Below are 26860 nucleotides of genomic sequence, written 5' to 3'. Positions count from 1 at the left end.
CAGTCGTGTTGTTTTCATCTTATACAACAACTAGACGACGGCATCTTTCTTCCCTTTGTTTCATCACCCCACCCAGATCGACAGCGTTAAACATTCTTTCATCCCAAGAACAATGGAGGAATCAAATTTACTCCCTTAATACGCCTTACATGTCTTCATAAACTTCATTACAAATAATCTGTACTGAGTCAAATGTTTCTAATTCAAAGTTTTAATAATTATTATTATTGCCCCTAAATTGAGTGCTCGACTATTTTGTAAAGTATGAACGTTATAATTGCTGGTTATGATAACTGCTATTTTCTCTGTATCGTGTTGCCAGTGTTCACTCGCTATAAAGTTTGTTGTAAAGTGCGGCGGTTTATTGTAACTACGGCCTCATGCAGGTAGTATGCATAAATACGTAAATGAGTACAACATAATAAGTACAGAAAAATTCAAAGAATGGAACGGGCTGTCAAGAATATATATATATATAATCATAAATAGCATTGGGGTCATTGAACTAGGGATTGTGGACTGCTTTCGTAGTTCTCATTGATATCAGGCACTAATTATGTGCCCTATACTACTTGTCAGGCATTCTCTTGTACAGCAAAGAAACAAAATGCAAGCAAGCTAGCAGGTGAAGGCTAGTTGTTGGTAACATTTCCCTGGGACTGGGACGTCTCGTCTGTTTGTGCCTGTCCTTTCTTCATAACTCCCCAGACTCAGAGAAATGTTACAAAAAACTATTCCTGTCTTTTTGTTTTTCACATCCGTCACGACTCGAAAGTATTTACAGTATAACAAATAAATCGATAAAGTAAATCTTCCTGTATACAACTATACTATCAAGGCCAGTTCCCACATATAGCGCTTTGGTACATAGCTCTAGAAAATTGCGCTATATTTTCCTCCTCGCATTGCTGCGAACCGCTATAAAACCGCTCTTGTCGAAGTAGAGCCCCGGTCAACTTTTCTAGCGCTATTTTGAGCGGTGAGTCTGCGTTAACCAATCGTGAGCTTCTTTTAGCCGTGACGTCGCGGAAGCTGGGGTTTATTTTGCTTCCGATCACTCGAAGCAGCATGGCGGCGACGACGACGACGTGAGAATGGCCACGAGATTCATCTGCCAATGCACGGCTATTTGGTATCGCGACAACAGCATCGAAAGTGTCACCCGCTGGGTTTTCCTCAGACGCTCTCAGACATATGTCGGCACAGTTCCCTTAGAAGTCGGCCCAGGACGCACATTCCCCCAGGGCGTCAGTCGTGACGTTGCCCACATACGTGAGGCCGACTACGGCAAGCCCTTTCACCACCACCACCATCACCACCCGCTGCGGTTACCCGACGCGTATAGGGAATGGTAGGCTAAAACGATAAGGAAGATGGGCTCACTCATCTCATCAGTCCACAATACAAACAATCACGCTAGTACCGGTGTATCGCGTCGCAAAGAGATATCTTGTGACCCGAGCAAGATATCGCTTTGTGCTCGGTTGTATGTGAGAACGGCAAGCATCAGATCTTGAGGGCTATTTTCTACCGCCAGAAAGCGAAGCGCACTATGCGGGAACTGGTCTTCATCCCCACTCTGTACGCCCGCGTCTTTTTTTTTTTTTTTTTTAATAACGATTTAATCTTTTTCCGAAATATCCAATGCATAACACTGCGATACGCACTTATTTGTTTGCTTACTTTATTCATTTCAATCACGCAGGGTTGATGTGCAAGACCACACCGCTTGCATTAGTGATAGCCGCCTGTAAGCAGCTGCACAAGTTAAGCAGAGGCGGCAGCGGCTATCACTGAGCTTGATTTACGACTATTTCGTTTTTTTCACGGGTCATGTTACGCAGAAATCATGATACACTTGAGGGTTATTATGTCCTAAAAGCGTGAGACCATAATGAAACAAGCTTCTTGCAGCTTTATGGGTGCGCGCTACATCCCTGGGCTTCAGGAGGGGGAAGGGACACCGTTAGGGCAGGAAGAATTCTTTTGCTCTTTCACGTGAGTTACTGGCCCCTACTCTCGCATGCACTACGATGCTTCCAGCAAATTTTAATGTGCCACGCGGCATGCCCTCCATCAAGGAGTAAACCAGGAGTAATGCTTTCTCAGTACAGCCGTTTGTTTCTTTCCTTTCTTTTATGTATTGTACCGTAATTTATCGTGGTTCAAAGGCCATATCTCTGTATTTCGTTGTTAGTCTAAGTGAAGTTTTGAATTATTTAGATAGGTAAGCCCTCACTCAGCGGCGTTGTGCTCTTTGTTGGCTGGATAGTGCGGTCGTGTGAGGTAACTGTGAAACTGAATCGTAATTACCAGGTAATTGTGCCGTTCTGTTGATTGTTTTACGGTTGTTACGTTGTTATACCTTCCAAAATCGTTGAAAGATTAATGCGAGTGTGGTTCATTGAAGGGAGCAAAGGAAAAGTGAAATGACGTTAACGTTTAAAGCGGTGCTGTGAAGTCAGTCTGCCAATTAACGTCAAATTACCTGTATACGCACACCCGAGATATTGCACTTACCCCTCTGAATGGAATCCAATGAAAAGAAGAAACATCTAGTTAAGAAAGAACAATCGCAGGAAGGAGAAACAAAGGAAACAAGCGGAATGTAAGCAGAAGGTCATGAATGAATGAAAAGCTTGTATTTCGTCGGAAAGTAGACGTGGAGTTGGGAGAAAAAGCTATCCACAGCTTGACCGGTTCCCAGCCCCAATTCACACCTGACAGGTAACAGAAAGCAACACAATACGAGAAATACAACCGTATTATGTGTAAACACATTTTCAATACATAAGTAATATATAATATAATATCTAATCAGCAAGAGAGACATTTATACATTATACTTCAAATGCGCAAATTGGATCTTCAACACACACACACACACATAAATGGGATGATGTTCAATAGCTAAATGAAATCTAAGACAATCGGACCGATTCAACGAACGATTAAAAATTTGCCCAGGTTGTAGCTCGAACGCACGATAACAAGAACAATACATGAATGAATGAAAAATAATGATGACACGGGATGGGCTGTAGTCGCAGAACCCTTTACCCCACTTCAAAAAGCGAACGCACAACACACACACACGCACGCACTGGGTCGCGACCTCCAGGGGGGGTCGGGACAGATTCAGCGGCCGGTCGCGGGGGGGGGGGGGGCGCAACCCGGTAACATTGGTTGGTTACATCAGAGGGAAATTGGCTACTTTTGGCTATTTCTCACGGCGCACTTTCGAATATTCAGAATTTTGACCTGGCAACCCAGTGTGGGAACGATGAACGTTTTTTCGCCAACTAGGAAACGTTCTTCTTTGATTACGCTAAAGTTCATACTCGTTTACTTTGCATTACGACGGTGGCACAGTACAGTCCATTGACCCTGCCCTTGTCGGTGCAGTCCAACGCAGCGGAACGTGCGGCACGTCTCCGCGCAAATATAAGCTGGCTCATCTTACGCGTAAAACTACCCCAAATTACTCTCTGTTGGGAGACGGACATTGTACTTAGCATGTTATCTACACGTTAGAGTTGTGTACGGGAGCTTACATGTGTGTTCCGTTAGCGTAACTCGACTTTCACGTTTAAAGGGACACTAAAGTGAGGAGCGGAAGATGGCGTTACCTTGACGTAAACCCAAAAGGAACGGCACTCGTTCGTCGCATCCTTCGTGATGCATGCGTGAAGTTTCAGCCTTATACAATACATCCACAAAAGCGCCCGAAGGCGAATACCTGATCGCGAAGCCCCGCGTTTACAACCTTGGGTGCTTCCAGTCTGTATCTGCTAATAACGCGGCGGTATCTCCCTCATTCTCTCAGCCTGGCTTATCTGAGACGGTCATGTCAGCGGAGATGGGTATAGCCACATATGGAAGGCCATTAATGAAATAGACCCTCTGCTAACCGCGCCAGCGGAAGCCCGATACTTCGTCGTTATTTGGCATTTAGCGTACTCCGCGCGGAACACGACTGTCTGCCCCCCCCCCCCTAAGTATTGTTCAGAAATGCATAGGCCGTGTGCTTCTTACTGGTGCTGGTGCTGATGATGATGATGGTGATGGTGATGTGGTAAAGAGGTGCTACCAGGGGTTTCTCCATGTGTTTCTCCTAAAATAAACTTGCGACGCGTGCTTGAAACCCGTCACTTGTTTCGTTTTGTGCTGGTTGGGGAGGACAGTTGATACGCAACTTAATTAACGAACTAAGTGACATTAGCAACGAGTCTCTAATAATTAAGCAGTAACAAATTAATTGCGCACTGAAGCCAGCTATCAACGTCTCGCTTTCATCCATTCATTTTGCCGCCCGTGACAGGTAAAACAAACAAACAAACAAATACCTTTTAGCCGGAGACGTAAACCATCTCATTAACGGACTCGCTCATTCCGGGCACACATCTCACTCCGCCTTTATTGAAATAACCCGACCCTAGTCGGGTCTCCGCGTACAGAGGTCAATACCGTGCGAAGCCTCAAAAACCGGCTGCGGCAATGCACAATCTTAACGCTTTCTAATTAACACCCACAATCGTTAAGTCGACACCTATTTATTATACGGCAAACGTGAAACACGCAGCAAGCACGAATCTATTTAGAGGGAAAGAAAAAAAAAAGAGCCGAGAACGCAAGGTGTGTTAGTGGTTGGTCGCGAAAAAAAAAGAGAAAGAGAGAGAGAGAAAAAAAAAAGAATGATAAACGATAGCCTTGCGAATGACCAGTGCTGCTGCCGGTGCTAGGATATCAGTATTTCCCCTGCACTTCTATATCTAAAATGTGTGGATATGAATCATGTCAGTTCCTCCATCACTGACGCTTTTGGTTTATATCCGAGTCAAGTTTTTCTTTCCTTTTTTTTTGTCGCGTTAACTTTTCTTAGTTTTCGTGGCGAGTTTGTTATTGGTGCGCGGGAATGAGTGATTCAGGTGGATGTGTTTGTGCGTAGTTGGGGAGTGAGGAAGGACGGGGGGGAGTGAGTATTGGTATACAAGGCGTAATGCCGGCGGACTTGTGAGCGTGTTTTAAGGTGCGCGTGGCTTCACGATGGAAGTGATGTAACGTGGTCTCGGTAGGGAGTATGGGGACCCCAGAGAATATCGCTCGCGATGCCAAGGATGATGAGCTGTATAGCGGCGGTTGTGTGTTGAGGATTTAGACTGCGGCGGGGAGTCTTGGGGTGTGTGTTCGTAATGGCCCGGGGCAGAATGCGAAAAGAGCAAGTAAAGATCACAAGTCGATTGGCGGCTCTGGTCTTGTGTGGGTCTGTAGTCTCTGCTCGGGGTTAAGGCGGCCCGCTCCTTGATGGTAGCCAAGGTCGTGCTGAAGACTGGGAGGTGGTGGGTTCGAATCCTACACCAGCGGCTGCGCTGTCTGAGATTTTCCCTGGGTTTTCCGAAGGCTTTCCAGACGAATATCGGCACAGTTCCCCCTGAAGTCGGCCCAGGACGCATAGTAACCCACTGTCCCCCACTCCTTTCCTGCTGTCCTCTCTCCATCTGTCCACATCTGTACGCCGCTCATAGCCACAGTTGCTTCGCTGCGCTAACACGGAGTAAAGAAAAAAACACATTCTAGTTACATTTCTCCCCCGCTATGTCTTGGCTTTTCCTAACATAGCAACCAGTTGATCACCATTATCGTCTGGTCTCAGCAGTCGTCTGCTCCTCCGACCGACCATCGAGCCTCATGGGTTGGCGGCCGAGCCGTGTTAAGCCTCACAGGGTCTTTTCTCTGTCTCCGAGGCTTTGGGTGGCTAATCCACGAAGCCTCGTTCCCAAGAAGCTCCGTCTGGAAATGATGAGGGCCAAGGCTTACGGCTGCCGCCGGGGCTTGCTGCGATTCTTCACCGATGCTCCTTTCACGTTGTTGATCAAGCTTTGACGCTCTCTGTATCCTTTGCGTGTATGCATTTTTGCGATTTGGGCGCTGGTAGGGTTGAAGGGTCGAAGTGCTCTTGTAAGTAATCAACCGAGTCGACTTTCAATAATGTTTAGAGCAGCTTCCTTTTTTCATCCTGTGGTGTGCAAGTAAAAATAGGAGGCTGGTCATTCATGAGCATCCGCGTAGTATACGGACCGTGTTATTTCGAGAAGTTGATTTCCCGCGAAAACAGTGAAAGCTTGCGCACGTTTTGAAGAGTTAACGGCGTTAACGCGGGGCAACGGAAATCATTAGTGAGCTTTAGTGCATCGTGCGCTGTCGCCTTTGAGTACGTAAGGGATAGCTTTGGTGGTTCTGCGCACGCACAAAACATAAAGGAAGCTTCACCAGCTGCGCAGAATCACCACACTATCCCTTACGTACACGCAAAGGCGATAGTGCACTAAAACTCTCTGTGTGCTCTCGTATTTTAGCAGGTGCACTGCTTTGTTGTCTTGCTGCGCGTCCAAAGGCAATGGTGGACCAGTGGCCAGTCTATTGTTAGTCTATAGTAAGTCAATAGACAGGCAATGGCAGATATCAATTTCCTTTCTATAGCAGGTTGTCTATAGACAGTTGGTGCCAATCTCCCATTGACAGGCCAAAGAAAGGATAAACTGTAGTCTTAAAAGATGTCTATAGACTTGAAGCAGGCAGGATATAAATTGAATAGACACTTTGTCTATAGACAGGCTATAGGTTGGCCATAATTTTTTTCATAAGGGATTTACATTCCCGTTTGGCATTGTTCACAGCAATGGTCGGGATTTCTGCTCTCGTAGCTATACAATGAGACTCAACTCCCCTACCTATGCGCATTGTGTCTGTGTGTACCAATGCATTCAGCTTGCCGTTACACGAAAATGCACATGCAGTAGAAAATTCACTCACCTAATCAGACTGTCATTCTGAAAGCGGTTTCGGAGTAGCAGAATTCGGCTGGTGAGATATCAGTCTATCCCTATTTTTATTTTCGAATCCCAATCCACACTCTGATAATCGGACTGTCTTTCATGAGAACATACATGAGGATAAAGGCGGATTGGAAAGCAAATTTGGGTCTCGTCATACAAGGCCATCTGCATTTGTTTTTAGTTGTCCTTTTACAAATGACACCCATAAATTACACCAAACCGTGGCGCGACGTCCACAGGACTGCTGGTCACGCTGCCTCATGAACTTTACTTTTCTATTTCATCACGAATAATCAGGTCAGCCAGCTTTTTACACTACCAGAACAACAACAACAGATAAACTAATGATGATGAAAGGGGAAATTCGCCACATGAGGTGCGGCACACTACCCGAAGGCACAATGGGGCAGGATGAGATGCGTCCTGATGATGAGGTGATGAACTATGCTAAATAGGGGTCGATAGTCAGTGGAGTCAGTGAGACATCAACAGATCGGTAGGCAAAAACACAACACACAAAAACACACACACAGCACACAGGTACGCAGACACATCATAGGGTAGAGAGGAGACCAGTGTCCCGGAGAAAAATCTTCAAATACTCAAGAGCTTGGCGATGGTCGATCTGGTTAGACCAGAACAGCTACGGGTGCTTCCAATCAAGTGGTGCAAGACTATATACAAAGATATGTTCGATATTCGTGGATGGCGGAACATGCTACCACAATGTAACTGCAGGTGTTCCACACGGTGGTGTATTTAGCCAGCTCCTGTTTAGTATAGTCACGGACGCTTCACGTGCCCTGCTCCCACGGGCGAGTATATTATAAGCTCATACGCCAATGACATCAGCATACGGTCACCTGGGGCGGATTACTGGCCACTTGTCGGTGCGTAGCGCAGCGTCGTCTCCATAGTAACGCGTGCTGCACGTGACCCGCTTCGTCGTGAGAAGGAAGAAGTGACCTTACTCGCAGCCTGCCACCATCGCCGGGTGTGTGGCGTTCGTAGCCATTGGGCGAGGAGGTCAGCCGACGCAAAACGCTGCGACGTTCGTCGTTGAAAATGGCGCTTGTGTATGCGTTTCTAGAGGACCAAGGAGCCACTTCAGTGCAGTCAACGAGGACATTTCGTGCTCACAAGGATGTCTTCACGTCGTTGTCGGAAGAGCAGTTTGTTTCCTTCTTCCGACTGTCCAAAGCCTCGTGTATACACATACAGGATGTATATGGAAACATTGACATACACATCGAGTGTTTCCCATATAGGGAATGTTATGCACCCGCATTAGCTGAGTTAGTGTGTATGTAACCCACCATTGTGAAATTAACTCCGTCTTGCACAAGCATGACATTTCTTTATTTATGAAATATTTGGACACTGCAATAAAAAAAAAAAAAAAAAACTAGCAATACTTGCGCTATTCATTTGTATGCCTTTTCTGCAGAAGATTGTGCGCAAAGTATTGTGATATTGCAGCCAGTGCCTGCGGGAACGAGCCAGCACATATTTTATTGTCCGTATTGTTAGTAACTCTTTCATTGGGCATACTTGGCATAGGCGATCAATGCTTCCTGCGGTCCGCCGTTGTTGTTCCACGATTCTCCTTCGTTCTTCAAGGAGATGGTGGACATTGATGGTGGCACCTGTCTCCTCCTCCGTCGACATCTGCCTCCGCTCCGCACATTTTGAGCTTGGCTGCTTGTTGTAGCCGGCAACTCTCTGGAAGCCTCAGCAGGCTGTGTAGTCCTGAGCTGTTACCCGAATCACTGCTTAGTTTAGTTGTAGAACTAAAAAGGAGGAGGAGATCACTCGACAAGCTCAGCAAGCACACCGTAAGTCCACCAAATAACTTTATCCTCGTCAGTATAGCAATCTTCCACGCGGCGTATAGTGCACAGATCACCGTCCTCGTCTTCTACGAATGTAATGCTAAGATAAAATACGCAATTAATCCTCAACACATGTGTCGCGTGAAAAGAAAAAGAGACAGCTCCGAGCACCGAAGGATTCCCTTCGAGCCGGCGACGGCAGCAGACGACACTGCACTGCATTCGCATTGGCTGATTCGTGTCTTACGTGCTCATCTAGCGAAGTATGTGCAAGAAGGTTTCTTTCCACGCGGTAACAAAATTTATATTTCTTAGAGGTAAATATAAAGTAAGTTAATGTCGTCAAATTCAGGCTTTTTGCTTGACAGACTTGCGTCTGCCACCGAGAGTAGCGTCATTGCTCCTCGCGCCGACGAGGCTCGCCTACCCAGCGGACGACGGTGGCCTTACTGACCACTTCAGATCCTGCGTCGGCAGCGCGCGCTTGCCCGACGGTGGCCGTTGCCACGTTAGGCCGACGCACCGATGCAATGGCCAGTAATCCGCCCCTGGATTCAGCCGAATTTGTCGTGTGACGAATTCAACCTCTCCCTAGTATTTTTCTTCATCAACATCGACATCAACGGTCACCTGGAAAGTAGCGGCTAATATCACAATGCTGTCTCCAAAGTGCTGTTGACAGTGTAGTCTCATTTATCTCCCACAGAAGCCTGGATGTCAAGCACGAAGAACAAATACAAACTGTACGCCTGTCTTTTACGCACCGACACCTGAATAACTTTTAAGTCCCATATAAGCGGCACATGGTGCGCCGCGTGTGCCGCACCACAGATTGCTTGGAGTAGTTCTCGTGTGCGATCTCTCGTGGAGAACACAGGTGCACTGCAATGAACACAAGAGCAGAGTCCATGATTAATGTCTTGCGCTACCTCTGTAGAGCCTGTTGGGGATATATTACGAGGTCAGTGCTCGGCCTGCATCGATGCCAAATACGTCAGGAGGTGTACCATGTTCTTTTACTGCAAAACCGGACATCAGAACAAGTATCAGATACCATTCTCGCTAAGAGCAGCAAGCTGTGCCTCGGAGATCCTAAGTCAACATCAAACGTCCGTGCAGTGGCGGAAGTCAAACTGCCGCCCACTGGCGCCTTGATCGTTAATGAGTCCCTTTTACACTACACGCGGTCGCCATCGTCTTCACCATCTTCCCGTGCTTGGAGTCATATTTCGGCGACTCATCTCTGGTTACAGCCAATAATGCCCCACTGTAACCTCATCCAAAGAATGAGCAAATAACCCAACATAGACCCTACAGGTATCTGGGAGGCACCCACATGGCCTGCCCTACAAGGTGCCAGCCTTACCCCTTGTCTCTCCTCAGCTCTGTCTGGATATGCATCTCCACACTAAAGGGAGAAAAAGAAGTCTTCACCAGCGGGTCATCCTCACACTCTGGCACCACTTGCGCTTACGTTGCCACAGACATGACATGCCTTATATCGGAAGCTGCCGCTAAGTCACACGCTATACTCTCATGGCGCTTACCTTCATTCCCAGCCGTCACCTGCCCACTGGTCCTCTACACCAACTCGAAAAGCGCCTTACAAGCAGTAAATTGCACCCGAGGAAGAGACTCCCTGGGACCCCCTGAGATTGCTGGGCTATGGCGTCATAAATGTGTATGCATCAGCAGTAGCGCAGTGCCACGACATCCAGTTCCACTAGGTTCCTGCTGCGTCGCATCCGGGAACGAGGCTGCGCGGGACGCAGCTGCAAGACGAATGGAACGCAAACAAGGAATATTGTTGTTATTAAAGGTGAACGCCAAAGATATGATTAGTGCACTCATGAAATTGATGCGATGGGACCACTGGCTAAGAGCAATTGCACAGACGTCGCTCCTGCTCCAGTTCCGAATGCCACGAGCACCATCATGGTCGTTCGCATCCGTCATCCATAGGCTTTAGCCACATGTTCTTAAATGCGGTCGCTCCTGTGTAAACGTGAGAAGGCTTTCTTACCAACTGTAGTGAGTGCACTGTAGTAGAGGATGCACAGCATATCACTGAAGCCTGTCCAAAATACGACGGCGATCGTCGTGCCTTCGAGTTGTCGTTGGTCCTCCTGGATAATACACCTTTCAGAAGACAAAAAAACAGTCATTGGGTTCTGGGGGTGCGGGAACGTCAACATCGTGCCGTTTTTGAAGACACCTAATTTAATTGAAATTATCTATTTCCATTCTTATTGTTTGCGTCAGGTGTACCGTGTTACTCCTCCATTCCCTCGTTTATGTCGTGAGTTGAGTTGAGTTGAGTTTGAGTTTGTCGTGAGACTTCTTCAGGCTGCACCCCTGTCAGTACGTATTTTCCGTCTTCCACTTTTTGATGTCTTGACCTCTTCATTTCTTTGTCCTTTAGCCTAGTTTCCTCTTTGTGGGTCTTCGCAGATTTGCTTTCCAAGATGTTTGTCATAGGTTTTTTTTTATTATTATTGTTAGCGTATATTTTCCCAGGCTACAAGTGTTGCACACTTTTCCTCTTTTTTTTTTCCCCCATGTAACCTAATCTCTCGTGCTCGAGTTTGTAGCCCTCAGGTCACAATCAGCTGATAGAATGCCAGCATCCTTCGCGGGCAAGGATGCAAATTTGTAAGCGGACACGGCATCCCTGTGGAGGAGGAGGAGGAGGAGTGTCGTTGGGAGGGACCCGAGAGGTCTGCCTGCCTGATTAGGCGGCATGTTTCTCGGGAAGGGAAAGGTGGTGGAGAGGAGGAGAGGAAAGGGTGAAGTGGAAGACCGAGCGGAATACGCTCGGGGGGAGGATAGCTGCGTCCATGGGCCGACTTCAGGGGAACTGTGCCGGCATACGCCTATTACACATCTGAGGGAAACCCAGGAAAAACCCCAGACGGCACAGCCGGCCCGCGGATTCGAACCGCGGACCTCCCAGTCTCCAAGCGCACGCGTTACCGCTGCGCCACCGGAGCTGGTGCATCCCTGTGTCCGCCTATTTTGAGCGCATTCCAAATGCATCCAGCCCATAACTGTAGCTGCAGCAGCAGGAGCGTTGGCTCTATCTAAAAATAGTTCTCTATCGATTCCCGTGCGATAAGGCAACCCATTTATTGACCCCCGGGAACCCCGTGGTTGGGGGCCCAAAACTTGAAGCTTCGATCGGCTCCTTGAAAATATGGCATGGGTTCTCTGCCTCTGCCAAGCTGAAAGAACTGGGTTCCGAGCGGGTCCAGGTGATTGTAACGGCACAGTGCCGTCTTTGCAGCAGTACCTGTCTCCTTCCTTTAAGTAGGCCTTCTTTGAAACGTGATAAAGAAGAGATCAAGTAAACAATGACGTCGGTTGTTTTGCTCGAATTTATTGGCAACTTATACGTATTATATCTGGTGATGCGCAATGTCACGAAACTTCCTTGAACATCCAGTACGTCATCAAATTCGAATCACGCAATTTTGTTATTTGTGTAAACAAACGGCTGGATATTTACGCATCGCGCCAAACGCGTTTAAATGCTGTAGCTTTATAACGCGGTCACGTGGGCTGTGACGTGGGGCTGTCACGTGGTGGTTGACCGTGTAGTGCCGCTGACGGACATACACAGTGGTTGACCCTATGAAGCCATCGCTTTAAACGAAGCGGCTACGCACTGTAAACTTCTAATAGGCGATTCCTATACAGGGGGCTCATCGAGCCATAAGCTCCAGTTTTCTCTTAACAGCACGATGATGTGTCTACATGGAAATGCTATGTAAGCAAGCTTCAGTGAGGGCTTACAGTTTCCTCATTTACTCGTGGACTGTTGTTATCAAGACAACTGTGTGTCCCCTCCTTCTTTTATTTTCATTTCAAAGAAAGGAATGACATCGGAATGGGCCACATTGTTGAGCCCTGTCGCAAGAGTAATTATTTTCGGTTTCGAACAGCTCCGAATTTAATTTTGTGTTTCTCAGGTGGCCCGCGTTAATCGTTGACTCCCTGTCTCCCCCCCTTTTTGGCGATGAAACTCCCCATTCATGATCTTAAAATAAAGTTGTTGTTGTTATTTTGTTTCCTTTCAATGCGATGGGTGCGCAAATGTGACACGGTTCTCGCTAGCAGTATTTTGCTCGTCTGTTGAGCAGCGTGTTTAAAGTTGGATTGGATTGGATAGGACAGGACAGGTTTCAGCGATCATAGGCTTCAAGTAAAATATCCTTAGAAAACGATGCCATAACCGAGAATCGTCGCACAGCAGGTACGGAGACTAAGTAGCCAAATATGCACTCTTCCCCAATGGTATGTTTTCCCATAATACTCAAATTGCTTTCCTCGTTGTCTTCCTTTTTTTCTTTTTCTCCTGCAATATTTTCGACTCTCACAAGTTCAATTAATGTACTTCTTACGTACTACCCACCGCCAACTTACAAGCCTTTGTACCGGAGCAACCGGCGTCAACAACGCATAGTTTGGCCTTAATGTAAGCGTTGAAGACGCCTAATTCATCCCAAAAGAGCCACATACAAGCATATACTCGCACCAAGAAGCACTTTACGTCTCGCACTCTTCTTTCACAACGCCATCTAGGGGCTAACGTAGCAAGAATACCAAAATGAGCCGCCTTAATAATGTTTACTCAACCTTCTCCTTTGAACCGTTGAAGCGAGCAGCCGCGAAAAGGTCCGCAAAAGGTCAGTCACTCGGGAATATGTCTGTTCTACAACACAGTATCCCGCACGTATGGGGAACTTTTCCCCGCTGTTCCTTTTCCGTTTTATTTACAACATCATTAAAGATAACCCGGAAAATCGGGATAGCGAAGGCATGTGCGGCACATTTCGCAGTCAAAATGTGATATTCGAAACCCCGGACACAACGTATAATTGCATTAATTACCACTCTCGAGATTTACTTTTTTTTATGGCTCATGCAAAAACAGGCTGTGTTAAGCAAAATAGGATTGGGGCTTATAATGTGCCCTGCGCAGAATCAAAGGATCGGCCTTTGTCCTTGTCTGTTTCTGTTTTTGTTTTTGTTTTTGTTTTTGCATTGGAATGATTTTTTTTTCTCCACAGAGACACTCGCTTACAGGCTGAACAGAAAACGGAGTACGTTAAAGGTACACACACACACACACACACACATAAATGGGATGATGATGTGGTGGGTCATTCTCCGCCGTTATGGCGGTACACTGCCCCATTAAAGGTAAAGGAAAATGAAAGTATCGATAAGCTGGAAGAGAATGCGCGTTTGTTCGGTAGTAATAGGATTTGCTGGATGCCTTCACTTTGACTCTATCTATCGACCCTTGCTGCACCTACTGCCTCCCATCGAAGATGCCAAGGCCGTTAGAGTCCGTCATCCATCGCCTGCGACTCAACGTCCCGTTCGCAGCAGCATTCCTTCATAAGATGTCGTTGGATCGCCAAACTGTTCAACTTGCGGAGCTGTGGAATACATGGAGCACGTGGATACCTGGAGTAGCTTGTCCCGCAGTGAGCGGGCTCACATCTCCATTTTTTTCTCCTATCATCATCATCATCATCATCAACGGAGCACGTGCTGGTCACCTGCCGACGCTTCGACTCTAGTCCGCGAACACTGAAGGACGCGCTTGCTAAACTTGACAACCGACCTTTTAGTAGAGCTGGCCAAAGCAGCTCCAACAACCTCCGCTCTGTGCCCTGGCGAACTACGTCAAGGACATACGTGCTGAAATAATGTTTTAAATCGTTCTGTGCTTTCACACATCAAGCGTCATGGAACAGCTGGTCGTACCAAGGCGACCGATACGTTTACATCTTTTTCTTTGTATTTCTATTCTATTCTATTGACTCTATCTTGGAACGTCATTTCTGGTCTGCGCCTGCGCGGATCCCTCCAACTGTCCGCTGTGGACGTACAGAAGAAAAATGTCGCAGACAAGCAAACTATTTAGAAGTGCGGTCATGCTTCATTGGCCAGGTGCCGTATCTTCCGAACAAAAGAAAAAGTGCAAGCACGACGAAAAAAGGGAGTTTTTTATTCATTTTATTTAAGATACTTGTATAGCAGCAGGTGCTGTCGAAGAAGGGGCAGGTAGGCAGCTGCCATGAGGAACATAAAATACAGTAACAAAGGAAATGAATGAATAAGGCGAGAACCACTGGATAATCACAAAACGTACGCGTACATAGTCACGAAATTAATAGCAAAGAAATTACAAAGCATAATTACAAGGCAAACATGTACAAAACAATACGGATGAGTTAGTCTTGATATGAGTAAAAATTGGAAATAGCTGCTACAAAGGATGATAACGTGTCACACAGAACCGCACTCTCAGGTAACCGATTCCAGTCTGCTGTGGCGAGGGGAAAGAACGAGTCTTTCAACTAATTATTGCTGAAGAGTTGTTGATGACCCACAGGTGTATCCACAGCATCACTACTGCCTGCTTCCTCTTTCTCTCTCTCTCTCTCTCTATCTTTCTGTTTTTTTTGTGTGTTTTTTTTCATGAAGTCTGCTACACTGTTCTAAACCGCACATTCTTGGCCGATCACAGCCAGCTCTCCCTGCCTTCGAGAGTTAAGCATAGACATAATATAAAACAACTGTCCACAGACCGTTGACTTTTGCCGTATACTGCTATACTTTCCTTGAACGCACAGCGACCCACTGTATATAGTATTTGCATATTTCCCGAAAGCCAATCAATCCGGCTGTTTCTTAAACGTAACCGTTTCGTGTGATCAGTCTACATAGCGGGACTACAGTTAATCTTTGGCAGTTGTCCGCCAGTAATCTCATTAGCGTCTCCATCACATGCAGCTACAAATGCGCTCAGCCACTAGGTCATTGTCCCTAGCTGCTCCATCGATTAACCCTGATATGGTGGTCATTAGAGCGTTCTTTCGTCCAGCAGATCACTGTTGTTGAGCCTTTGATGGATGGAAGGATATCTCCAGGTGCTTCTACTGACCGTACGCCACTGCTAGTTCATTATCTTTTGCCCTCGTCTGCCAGGAGGCATTGGTAGTGAACCGTTAGGGAACGATGCCGTATCCTCTCAGACGAAGGGTTAAGAGCGCTCTGTTCTTTCCCTCTGCATCAAGAAGAAAAAATAGGAAAGGTGGGAACTACGTATATGGTCCTAATATGCTGTCGGTTCCACCTTCCAATTCTCTTGCACGATCAAAGCGACACGACCGTATATACTAAAGTGAAGAATTGGGCTAGTTGGAAGGAACACATAGACACCATCTCCATATTTTTCTTTTCTAATTCCAGCTCCAACTCCAACATGGACAAGAGCTACCCTCAACACAGCTCCGCTATAATGAAAGAGCAGTCCATACGAGAGCAAGTGGTGGTGGTGGTGGTATGATGTTCTAAGGTCTGGTTCAAGTGGTCTGGGGTAGCCAGTCTGACTGAGTCGAGACTTACGTCCCCATCTTTTTCCTCCTCTATCACATCACATCACATCACACGAGAGCACACAAACAACAAGCCTGTGCCACTCCACCGCCCACAAGTACGTCCACGAGTTTTTACTAACGTCGTAACCGATTTTCTCAATCTACTTTCTTATTTAATCTACGAGATTATCCCTGCTTTTCTATAAAAAAAAAAATTCCTTCTCTACTTGAAGGGGCATTTGATGGTCTGCACACACATAGCTCCGGCCCGGTCTTAATGACAGCGTGAATCTCCATAATTTTTCTAGTCCTTATCTCCCGTGAGAGGAAAAAACAAAAACAGGAAACTGTTGAGCATAGCGCTCGTTCGTGCCTTCCTTCGCCTTGTTAACTGTCGCGCCTCACCATGCTAATTTGAGGCAGTAGCTTGCTTGTCGTAGCTATCCTTCACAAGCTTTGGGCTTTGAAGCGTATACAAGTCAACACGTGCTACATAGAAATATTCTTCCTCGTAGATTTCTCGATAGCGTACGGGGCGATCTCCGAACACGACATCAGGCTGAATAATTCCCAATATACAATACACGTATTGTGTTTCAGAGGATAAGCATCTTCGTTGCAGGACGTAATACCTGCGATAACTTGCATCATTTATAGCGGACCGCAACAACACGAGAAATGGGGTGTGGCGATCAACTGCACCTTGGCCTGGATTACAGCGAGCCGTTATATTGAGAGACCAAGTGCTGCTCATTATAAGATGTATGTCAATATCTCGTTACGGCTGTAGCAAGTATGACAGCGGTGATTATGCCCAGAGCTCGCCGGTATTATGTGGGCAGGCATTTTCCTTTGACGAGTACGCGTGGACAAGTGGGATCTGTGCTAGATCCGCAATGTGCCCTTATGAGCAGAGCTGTGTAAGCGACTCAAAAAAAAAAAAAAAGAAGAAGAATCTTTCGGTTACAGTTTCAATTACTCGCCAAGTTTACTTCAGCTGCTTGCATATTAGGTGGCTACACGTTAGAAAGCCTCCCACAAAATAACTAGTGGCCTATTCGATGAAACATAAAAAACGTTGATGTGGACAAACAAACTCATACGCAACACAACTCAGAACAGAGAGCGCAACTAACGCTGGAATTAAACTAGTAGACCTTCGGCACTAGGAATGTTACTCAACCTTGACGTGGTGAACGCAGACCATCAAAAATAAAATTTGGTGATACGAGCGTCGACACGCACTGTTGAAACCGTGTTTGAGTATATTATGTTTTACGTGAATGCTAAAACCTGTGTAGAACCCATAGCTGGGCGTCCTCACTCATGAGGACCCTCATGAAGACGCCTCACCCTCACCTCACGACGATGAGGTGAGGGTGAGTGAGGACAGACCACGCTCAATGTTCCTCACGAGGACAGTCATGAGGCATTGTCCCTCGTGAGGCCCACCGTGAGGGCCCTCATGAGGCCAGTCGTCGTAAGGCCATCAATATGTGAGGGTACAACGTATTTTGTGAGGAGCCTCACGGATGAGGCCGTGAGCCCTTTCGTGAGGGACTTTACGGATGAGGCCATGAGGCCTTTCATGAGGGACCTCACGGATGAGGCCATCAGGACTTTCGTGAGGGTCCTCAGGGATGAGGTGATGGGTTCGGGCTCCTCTTTGCTGATGCCAAACACTAACGTTAAACCTTACTGTGATAGTAGCAACTGTTAACAAGTTTCTCCAGCACAGCACGGAACCCTATAAACAGTTTAATGCCGTGCAGTATCATTAGTACCAACTACCGACACAGTAGTTCAACACCAACGTCTCATGTGAACTTGACGGAAAGTTCTTCTGAGGCTCATGTGCCTCCTGGTGACTTGAAGACACGTCAGGCCATGAGGGTATTCAGAGCGAGGACTCGTGAGGATGAGGGGTCGGGAGACCATATGAGGGTTCTCATGAGGTGAAGATACGTGAGGCTATGAGGGCCTTCATGAGGTGGGGGCACGTGAGGATGAGGACTCGTGAGGCCATGTGGATCCTCATTAGGCGAAAGTACGTGAGGCGCCGTGAGGACATGAGGGCCCTCATGAGGTGAGGACACGTGAAGATGAGGACCCACATGAGGTGAAGATACGTGAGGCCATGCAGGTTGTGAATAGCCTCATGAGGTGAAGGCATGTGAGGATGAGGATGGTGAGGCCTCTCGGGATCCCGATGCCCTGAGGTGAGGTTTGCGAGGGCAAAATTTAAAATGGAATGTGAGGGTGAAGGCGACTGAGGTTTAGTTGCTGGTGAGGAAAATTTGGTGAGGGTAAGTGAGGCCAATAAAGTATATGCTTTGTGAGGTGAAGATGAGCGAGGCCGCAGGAAAATGCCCACCTATGGTAGAACCACCGGACACAAGAAAAATTGGAGAACCTGTACACAGTAGAAAATCCTTGGCCTTTGGAAAAAGACAGTAGTGCAGACAGAAATGAAATTTACTAGCCACGACGATTTCTGCTACTTTATTTTATTGTATTTTAGCGGCTGGGCCTACTGTAATGTGTTTAGCCGTATCTATATGTTGTAATGTTAACCCTGAGTACACAAAACTTGGGTAAGACACCTCAAAGCGTATCAATTCAAGGAGTCATTCACCGCGCACCAAACTATCTGATGGAACGGTAGTACCAAACGTCGTTAGGCGATGTCGACGGCCGAACACGGTGATCACCTTCGCACTCCGGAATTTAATGGTCACGAGCTCTGTACATCGTTATACCCCTAAGTAGAAGCCCAAAAAGCACGATTCAGCAGAATGTTCGGAGCCAGTTAACGTGTGTACTTTCTGTGTATGTCAAGCAGGACGGTGTGTTCGTGTGAGAGCGACGAATGGTGTGTATAGGAACCTGAAACGTTGCGAGGAAAAAACATCCATCCTCAATGTTACAGTCTTGTTTTCGATCACAGGCGCTGACACCAGAATGTGCTTCGATTTGCGCATCTCGTGCCATGTGTGATGTGGCATAGTGAACAGATTCGTTAAAACATCCCTTTGGGCTTGTTGGTGATAGACTTCCATAACGTAAAAGCGCTAAAACCAGGACGAACGAAGGGAGTGGAAAGGGAGTTCCTGTTGCAATGATTATAAGCACTTGCCATGTGACATGTCAGTAAAGTTGTTGAAAGTGAGCGCTCGATGTTGTGTGTGACTGTGTTCGTCCTGGTTTTAGCGCTTTTACGTTATGGAAGATAGTGAACAGAGTTTGGCATAGAGTGATGGAACAGAGTGATGTGGCATAGTAGTACGAAATTGATACGCTAAAGGAAGTTGTCAGGTCAAATATATTGGCATCGTGATGTCAGCCATTTCAAAGGGGCATGACAATAATATTTTCGGAATAGTTATTGGTGATGTTGCAAGATGCACCACCACCACTCCATCATGAACTCTTTCTGGTCTGGTAAAACTCTGTAGCTTCGTCTCTCGTTTCAGACTGGAATGCCAGTGATTTTGTTAAGTTAGCAACAGTAACCGGCATCATCCCCATCTCATCATCGTCTCTGTATGTCTCTCTCTCTCTTTCTCTCTGTGTGTGTATGTGTGTGTGTGTGGACACTCCAGTTCTCACAGAAAGCTTAGAGACAGAGATTGGGGGGGGGGGGGATGTATACAAGGTAGGCGCGGAATCGGAAGCTATAACGAAATCCACAGATTTATCGAACGCCAGCCTGCAGCTATTCATGATTATGAAACGAGAGGTGGTGCATAAAGTGCAGAAAACGTGTTAGCGAAAATTTTGCAAGAAAGCAAAGCAAAGTCAGTTGTGGTACGCTAACCAGGAATAAAGCGAGGATGCTACGACTGCGTTAGTGTGGCGGGGTGAATGAAATGGAGGTGGAGGAACGCAGTGGATTTCAGGGTGCGTACGGGGGATCGATGCTGTATGATGAACACACGTGCGAGTCGTGCAGGTGGCTAATTAGGAAGATGCCTAACGCGATGAGCCAACAATAAATGCTGACGGAATTCCCAAGGTTCTCCCCTGATGACACACAATGGCGGAACTGGGTGCCTCCTGAGTTCTAATAAGGAAGTGCGGAGTCTTCCGTCAAACTACGGCTTCGGGGAAGCATAAATAGTTAAAATAGAGAGAATAAAGAAATGGCGAATGAAATAGATAGAGGCTGATAAGAACCTGGACACACACACACACATAAATGGGATGATGATGATGATGTGGTGGGTCATTCTCCGCCGTTATGCCGGTACACTGCCCCATTGCGCTTGTGGAAGGGATGAGAAAGTGATGATGATGGAAATGTGTTCTATTAGAGTTCGTCCATTAATCTAGAACCTGGAGATCTGTGTATAGCATCCGTAGGCTTGAGAATTTTCTCCTGGATTCCTTCCAAGAGATTTATGGGACCGTCCTGTGTAACTTTCCAATTCTGACCTCCTGCTGATTGGTGTCACCCTCAGCTTATTCTGCGAGAGGGGCTCTCCTCTGCACAACGTGGATCTTTAAATGGCTTCATTGAAGACTAATGAAAATAAAACACCGCGCTATATTATAAGCCGTGCTTGTCATATGCACTCCCCAGAAGAAACAGAAAACAAAAAAGGAGTAATTTTAGTCCTCCTCGGGACTAGATGCATTAGGCCTTCTCTGACTAAACGCGAAGAGGGATCATTTCGAATTCTGGGGAGTAAATTTGAGGGTCAGGTAATAAAATGGGGAGTGATTGCAATTCCAGGGAACTAGAAGCTGCAATTACTCATCAATTCACTTCTTTTCTTCTATGTTTTTCTTTTTTCTTAGAATGTTCGAGAAATGCTGCGACGAGGGTTCTTCTCGTTTTTTAATCCCATCAACTGACCCTACACGAGCATCTGCCATTATGAAAGCGACGATATTACCCGAATATATAAACTTCTGCGCTGATGTCATCTCTTTATCCATCCTAACATCTCTATATAACTTTTCACAGAACACTTTTCTTGCAAATCCTTCATTACGCAACGCACTAGACCAGACGCATAAAACACGCCGCTGACTCGCTGTGTCGTAAACCCGTCACAGCTGTCTCCAACTTCCACTGTTCCTTGCCGTTTTCCTACATTTTCCCCCGTGTGTCTGCGTTTCTTTGCAAGAGGACTTTAATACCGTTCAGCGCACATGCTCTCCACACAGTCTTAAAGACTGCGCATCGTCTGTGTGCGATAAACAGAGCCAATTAAATTAATTGCTCTCCAACCGCTGACGTTGACGGTCTGAGAGGACATCTCTTTGCTGTTTTTGCGTCATCGTTTCGGAGAGAGCTGCGTGGTTCGAAGTCTCTGGTGCGTGCTGTTTATCTTGTGTCCTGTCGTCTAACCGAATTTCGTAATGTTTGCTCGCGGTGTGAATTGTGTGCAGCAAGACGACTTGAGGGATATGTGCACGGCCATTCGGAGTCAACGGACGATTTCAGTTTCATGAAGTGCAACGGAGGAGAGAACGCCGTCCTTTTTTTTTTTTTTTGTTTAGACATCGTGATGTATAAGGAGGGCTGTCATGTGGGGGGCATTGCGAAATAATGTTGGAGCGTGATAAAAAACGTTACCTGGATTGCGCACAGATGCTATGTTTGCCGTGGAGAGCTCTGATTTTATTATATTATATTTTGTTTTGTCAGACGCATATGTGCTGCTAGAAGCAATGGATTTCACCGTTGCCCAGGTTATCGTTCTGAGAGCGTGGCAATGTGACAGCTTACTTGAGAGGCGTTCATGACTGCATAAACACCCATGCGAAGGAAATGGCTAGATGCACGTTTTAATCCTTCCCCGGTGCCTCTCTAGGAGACCGTTTCGCTCGTTTTACTTGAAAGGCAGCAGCTCCCGTGGCATAGTGGTTAAGATGATCGCTTTCCACGCCGAGTCTGGGAGGTGACACTTGTTCGAATCCTTTCACCGGCTGTGCTGTCTGAGGTTTTCCCTGGGTTTTCCGAAGACTTTCCAGACGAATGTCGGCACAGTTCCCCCTGAAGTCGGCCCTGGACGCATACTACCCCCCCCTGTCCCCCACTCCTTCCTGCTGTCGTCTCTCCATCTGTCCACGTCTGTATGACGCTCATAGCCACAGTTGCTTCGCGGCGCTAACATGAAATTTAAAAAAAAGCTTGAAAGGTTTTATTGAATCTCTTTCGTTCCCTCATTATTACCAATAATTCCGCATTGGGCTCTTACCTTTCGTAGTATTAGTATTGTTAGCATCTACATAACAAAATCGGAATCTTCAGTTTAAAATCAGTGCGGCTATACAACGATACAATGTCAGAGAAACGTTATCGATTCGTCACGAAGCTCCCTCTCTCTCTCTCTCTTCTGTTCTTTTCAACTGTAGAGTACGCGTTCTTGTAATATGCAGTAACAAGTAATAACCTTTCTCTATTTGGACGATGATACGTGGGGTGTTCTCATCGCAGTGGCCGGTACTCTAACCCCATTGTCTGTGGTAGTCTGGCGTAAATATAATAAGCTTGCATTGCATTTGCATTTAAGGCATCGCGTTGGTGATCATGAGCCGAGAAATTTCCTTCTATAGTGAGCGGGCAACACTCAAGCTGATTTGAAGACTATATAGCCCTGAAATGTTGGCGGTGAGGGTAATTGAAAAGGATGTGTTTCAGACTTTTCAGGTCGCCACGATGACGGCCGCATGAGGTGTCCCCTTGTCGCAAGCAATAACGCATTTGAGGAGTAAGAGCCCACTGTCGCGAGGCCACGTGTTCCGTTAATCGTCTAAGGAGGTGTCAGTCACCTCTCTCGCCTCTCAGATGTGTAATACTCGTTCATCTGCTACAGGAGAGAGCTGCTTCTGCGGCGCTGTCAGCCTGATCGTTCCCCACGGCTCCACAGTAGGCTGGACCTCACACATGAGAGCTATATCCTGTGGCCCGTTTCGTGCATATAGCGGTAAGCCATCAAGAATAAGTGCATCCGTCACCGCTGGGCGGACAGTCCTCATATGCTTGTGTTTTCGATTACTTTCAGCGCAGACTCCGAGTCTCTGAAGGCTGTCCATATGCACGGGTGCTAAGACCGACTATGAATCGGAGAAAGCAGAAAATTAGCATAGAGTTCTGCAGTTGCTTTTCTGCAGTTCTGATGCGAAAGGTGTCATCCTGGCACCAGGCCATCGTATGGTGTGCCGTGGCAGACTTTTCGATTTTTGAAGCTTCAGCCGATTCGTCGACCTCTGTCACGTCATCCTGGCTTGTGGGCAATATCACCATCGAGCGTGCACTGATGGAACTTCCTATGCAACGAATTGACAAACGGACGTTCAGCCTCACGAATATCCTCGGGCCGTGGTCGAACGCTGCCCACCAGATGCAAGGGCTTCGTCTTCCTGCGTAGTACTTGCGCTCCACCGCTCTGGTGACGGATCTCTGAAAGTGCTCCCCCCATTACCATCATCCCCTCATCTGTTCCCAGTGTGCAATAGGACAGTGTACCGCCTCAGCAGCGTGAATCGTCCACATCATCATCATCCTCTGTCTGTCTGTCTGTCTGTCTGTCTGTCTGTCTGTGCGTGCGTGCGTGCGTCCGCCGACAAGCACGAAAATGCTGGATTGTAGATACGAGATGAACCTGGTCCATGGAACTTCGCTGGCAACGAAATGTGGGCAGAACGTATGCTCAGCTACTATAGATTAACAACGTCAACTTGTTCCTTAGGCTCTTGGAGGCGCTATGTATTATGTTTTGTCCCTAGATAGAGCTCGCCACGGCTTGTTTGCCTATTTGTTTACAAACTAACGGCGGTGTTGTGTGTGTCGTGTTCTTGTCCCCTCCCGCGCCATGAACAGTGTCGGAATTAACCAACTCGCTCGCATGAACGCTATTTTGTTACAGATTAACGTTAGCTCATCGTCACAATCGAACGTTACACAGCGGTGTTGCCCAGGGTTACGTTGTCCACACCGGGGTTATAATTCCACTCTCGTCAAAGGGGCATTGTCATCTTGCACGAATGTTGATAAAATTCGTTATCCCGCAGTATAGCTTCGGTAGTGTCTCGCATACGCTCCTGTCCTCAACGTTGCTCATTGGTAGAGCACTGGCAAAGCTACTCAGGACGGCACTGAGAAATTTGCTCAACGTTCGTGTAATCGGACACACGTGACAACGTTCACACACACACACAAAGAGACGATGGGGCTGATGCCGGCCAGCAGGCTGTGCGCTGCCCCAGTGCCATTTCTAGATAGTGAGAGATGATGATGGAGATGAGGTTCAGGTGATCAAAGCAGGGTGGAGAGGCCCGTTGATGTCAGGAAATCCCAAAGGTGACGAAGACCTTGGTGCATATGAACGCTACTGGACCATGGGCCCAGCACCTTGCCTATGGTTAAAGGGCGGTGGTCGATTGCATGCATTCCGTGCTGTAAGATCTCGCGCTCCCGCTGGAAGTCAGGGCAGTCCATAGGTAGGTGGTGCAGGTCAGCGCGCACATTGCACAAAGGTCCGATGGCGCACGGCGCACGGCCAATGCGCTGCCTCATAACTGGGTTAAATGCAACATTCAGCCGCATACGGTGAAGAAGAGATGCGTAGTGTCGCGGAAGGCGATGAAGAAGCGGCAGAGAGAGAGAGAGACGGATCCACTGTGTGGAGCAGAGAGTAGGGTGTCGTGTCATGCAGCCACTGCAATTTCGTCTTGTCTGCAGAGATAGCACGGACAAGGGCGCGACTGTCGCCTTTGGGTAAGATGAGAGAGTGGGCTGAAGGTATCTGATGACCCCGTAGGGCAGCCTGATCAGCCTCTTCATTGCCGGGTATGCCCCACATGCCCCACTGTAATACTAAGCAGTGGGACAACGTTCACGTAACTTCATTATCATGGGCATACCTATTCTATATCTCGTTCGTACCAGCACATCATTGCACTGATGACGTTTTTTTTTTATTCCGTGTTAGCGCCGCGAAGCAACTATGGCTATGAGCGGCGTACAGACGTGGACAGGTGGAGAGAGGACAGCAGGAAGGAGTGGGGGACAGGGGGGCTAGTATGCGTCCTGGGCCGACTTCAAGGGGAACTGTGCCGACATTCGTCTGGAAAGTCTTCGGAAAACCCAGGGAAAACCTCAGACAGCACAGCCAGTGACAGGATTCGAACCCGTGTCACCTCCCAGTCTCGGCGTGGAAAGCGATCACTCTAACCACTATGCCACGGGAGCTGGTCCACTGATGACGTACAACCAAATGTGGAGATAACTATCCGCTATCGAAATCATTCACGTCCACTTTGTAGGCGCTCACAGCGCAAAATCAAATGTGTAATCACCAATCTGATAAATTCACTTCATCCCATGATCGCCCATGTATATTATCGGTAAAGCGACGACAGCCAAGAAGAAAAGAAAGGACGTAAGGGGCAACAGGGAGAGAGTATATGACGACAGGTTTGGAGTTTCGATTGCCTCGGAATCGATTTTTTTTGCTTCGTTCCCTGGTTGCATACAAAATAGGGAGAGTTGAAACGAGGTTGTGAAGTGAAGACACTCAAGTGTCTCGCTGCGGGAGAGATCGTCTCAGTTGATTCATGCCGAGTGCGAAGAGACGAACGTAATCGGGAAATACATATTGATGTGACTACCATAGATGCAGTGTGAGGCGCTGCTTTTGCTCTCCTAGCTGTACTTGCTGCAGGTTGTGGCTATTACCGCTAGGTTCAGCGGCGATGTTTTGCCGACGGATGCTGTCGCGTAAGTGATTGCGTGTACGACATAGCACCAAATGGGGAGCGCCAGGGCAACAATGAAGCAGAGAATACCAAAAAGGTAAAACGTCTGCAAGGCCTGTGCAATAGTTTTGTTTCCTGAACGACGCTACATCAAAGTAAAATATTTCTTGTTTTTCTTTTCTTTTCGTCAACGCCGTGTAGGTACACCTTTGGCTTAAGAGGACCACGTGGCCAGTCATGTGGAATAACCACGTGATTGCCAGCCTGCGTTTGAGGTGCGCAGAAATTGTGTAACCACTACAGCCTCACAAAACATAAAAAGACTCAATAAAAATGTAATAGCTCATTTGCGAGAGAGTTTCGCAAAAAATTTACCGCCACCGATGACACTATCAGCTATCGCATTTAAACGCCTTTGGCACAATGCCCAAAAATGCGGCCAATTTTTATGTCGCAATAGCGTCTCTTCCATCAAGACAACTCGAAGCGACATTGCGTATTATTTCGTTTCACCTGGAGGCACCTCTGGAAACTCTGGTCATAAATTTGGGCTCCCGTCTGGCGTGTTTGCGGGCGATTTTTAAGCTGCACACGTTCAATAAATCCGCCCCCCAATGCTTGCCTTTATTTCCCTCTTTATTCCGACATCCCTCGTTATGAAGCACACGAGGCTTACGGGGAGCTTATCGGCTTCCTCCAACAACAACGATGGAAATCGTTTATTTCTTACACGTGAAGAACAAGAAAAAAAGAGAGAAGGAAAGACCCACTTTTGCAGGGATGATTGCGTGCATGTGGCTCGTTTTGCGTTTGAGTGTGGCTTCTTAGCATAACACTGAATGAGCACGAATGAATGTGAGCACGCGGTGGTCCGCCTGCAGTTAGACGGCAACTACGCAGCGCTGTGTGAGCGCAAACGAGTTCTTCAAACGCGAATGTCTGCCGTCCAGCCATGTCTTTTGCGGTGTCTTATCATCAGGAAGCATCATGCGTGGTGTACCGTTGGAAGCTTGCGATAACAGCTCGAATCGTGTGGTTAAACTTATGGAGCTTTGGTATAGCAGTGCTCTTATAGCGTAGGGTAGGT

At 47.2% G+C, this 26860-nt stretch overlaps 1 long non-coding RNA gene across 2 annotated transcripts in view; it reads left to right on the top strand.

Annotated features, from left to right (window-relative positions):
- Positions 1-26860, top strand: part of LOC135396174 (uncharacterized) — a 127215-nt gene that overhangs the window by 20333 nt on the left and 80022 nt on the right. The gene's annotated exons all lie outside the window — the stretch shown is intronic.

Source organism: Ornithodoros turicata, chromosome 5 (assembly GCF_037126465.1).
Source record: "Ornithodoros turicata isolate Travis chromosome 5, ASM3712646v1, whole genome shotgun sequence".
Taxonomy (NCBI): Eukaryota; Metazoa; Arthropoda; class Arachnida; order Ixodida; family Argasidae; genus Ornithodoros; species Ornithodoros turicata.
Note: the sequence above shows the minus strand (reverse complement) of the source record. Positions and strands in the feature narration are given on the sequence as shown.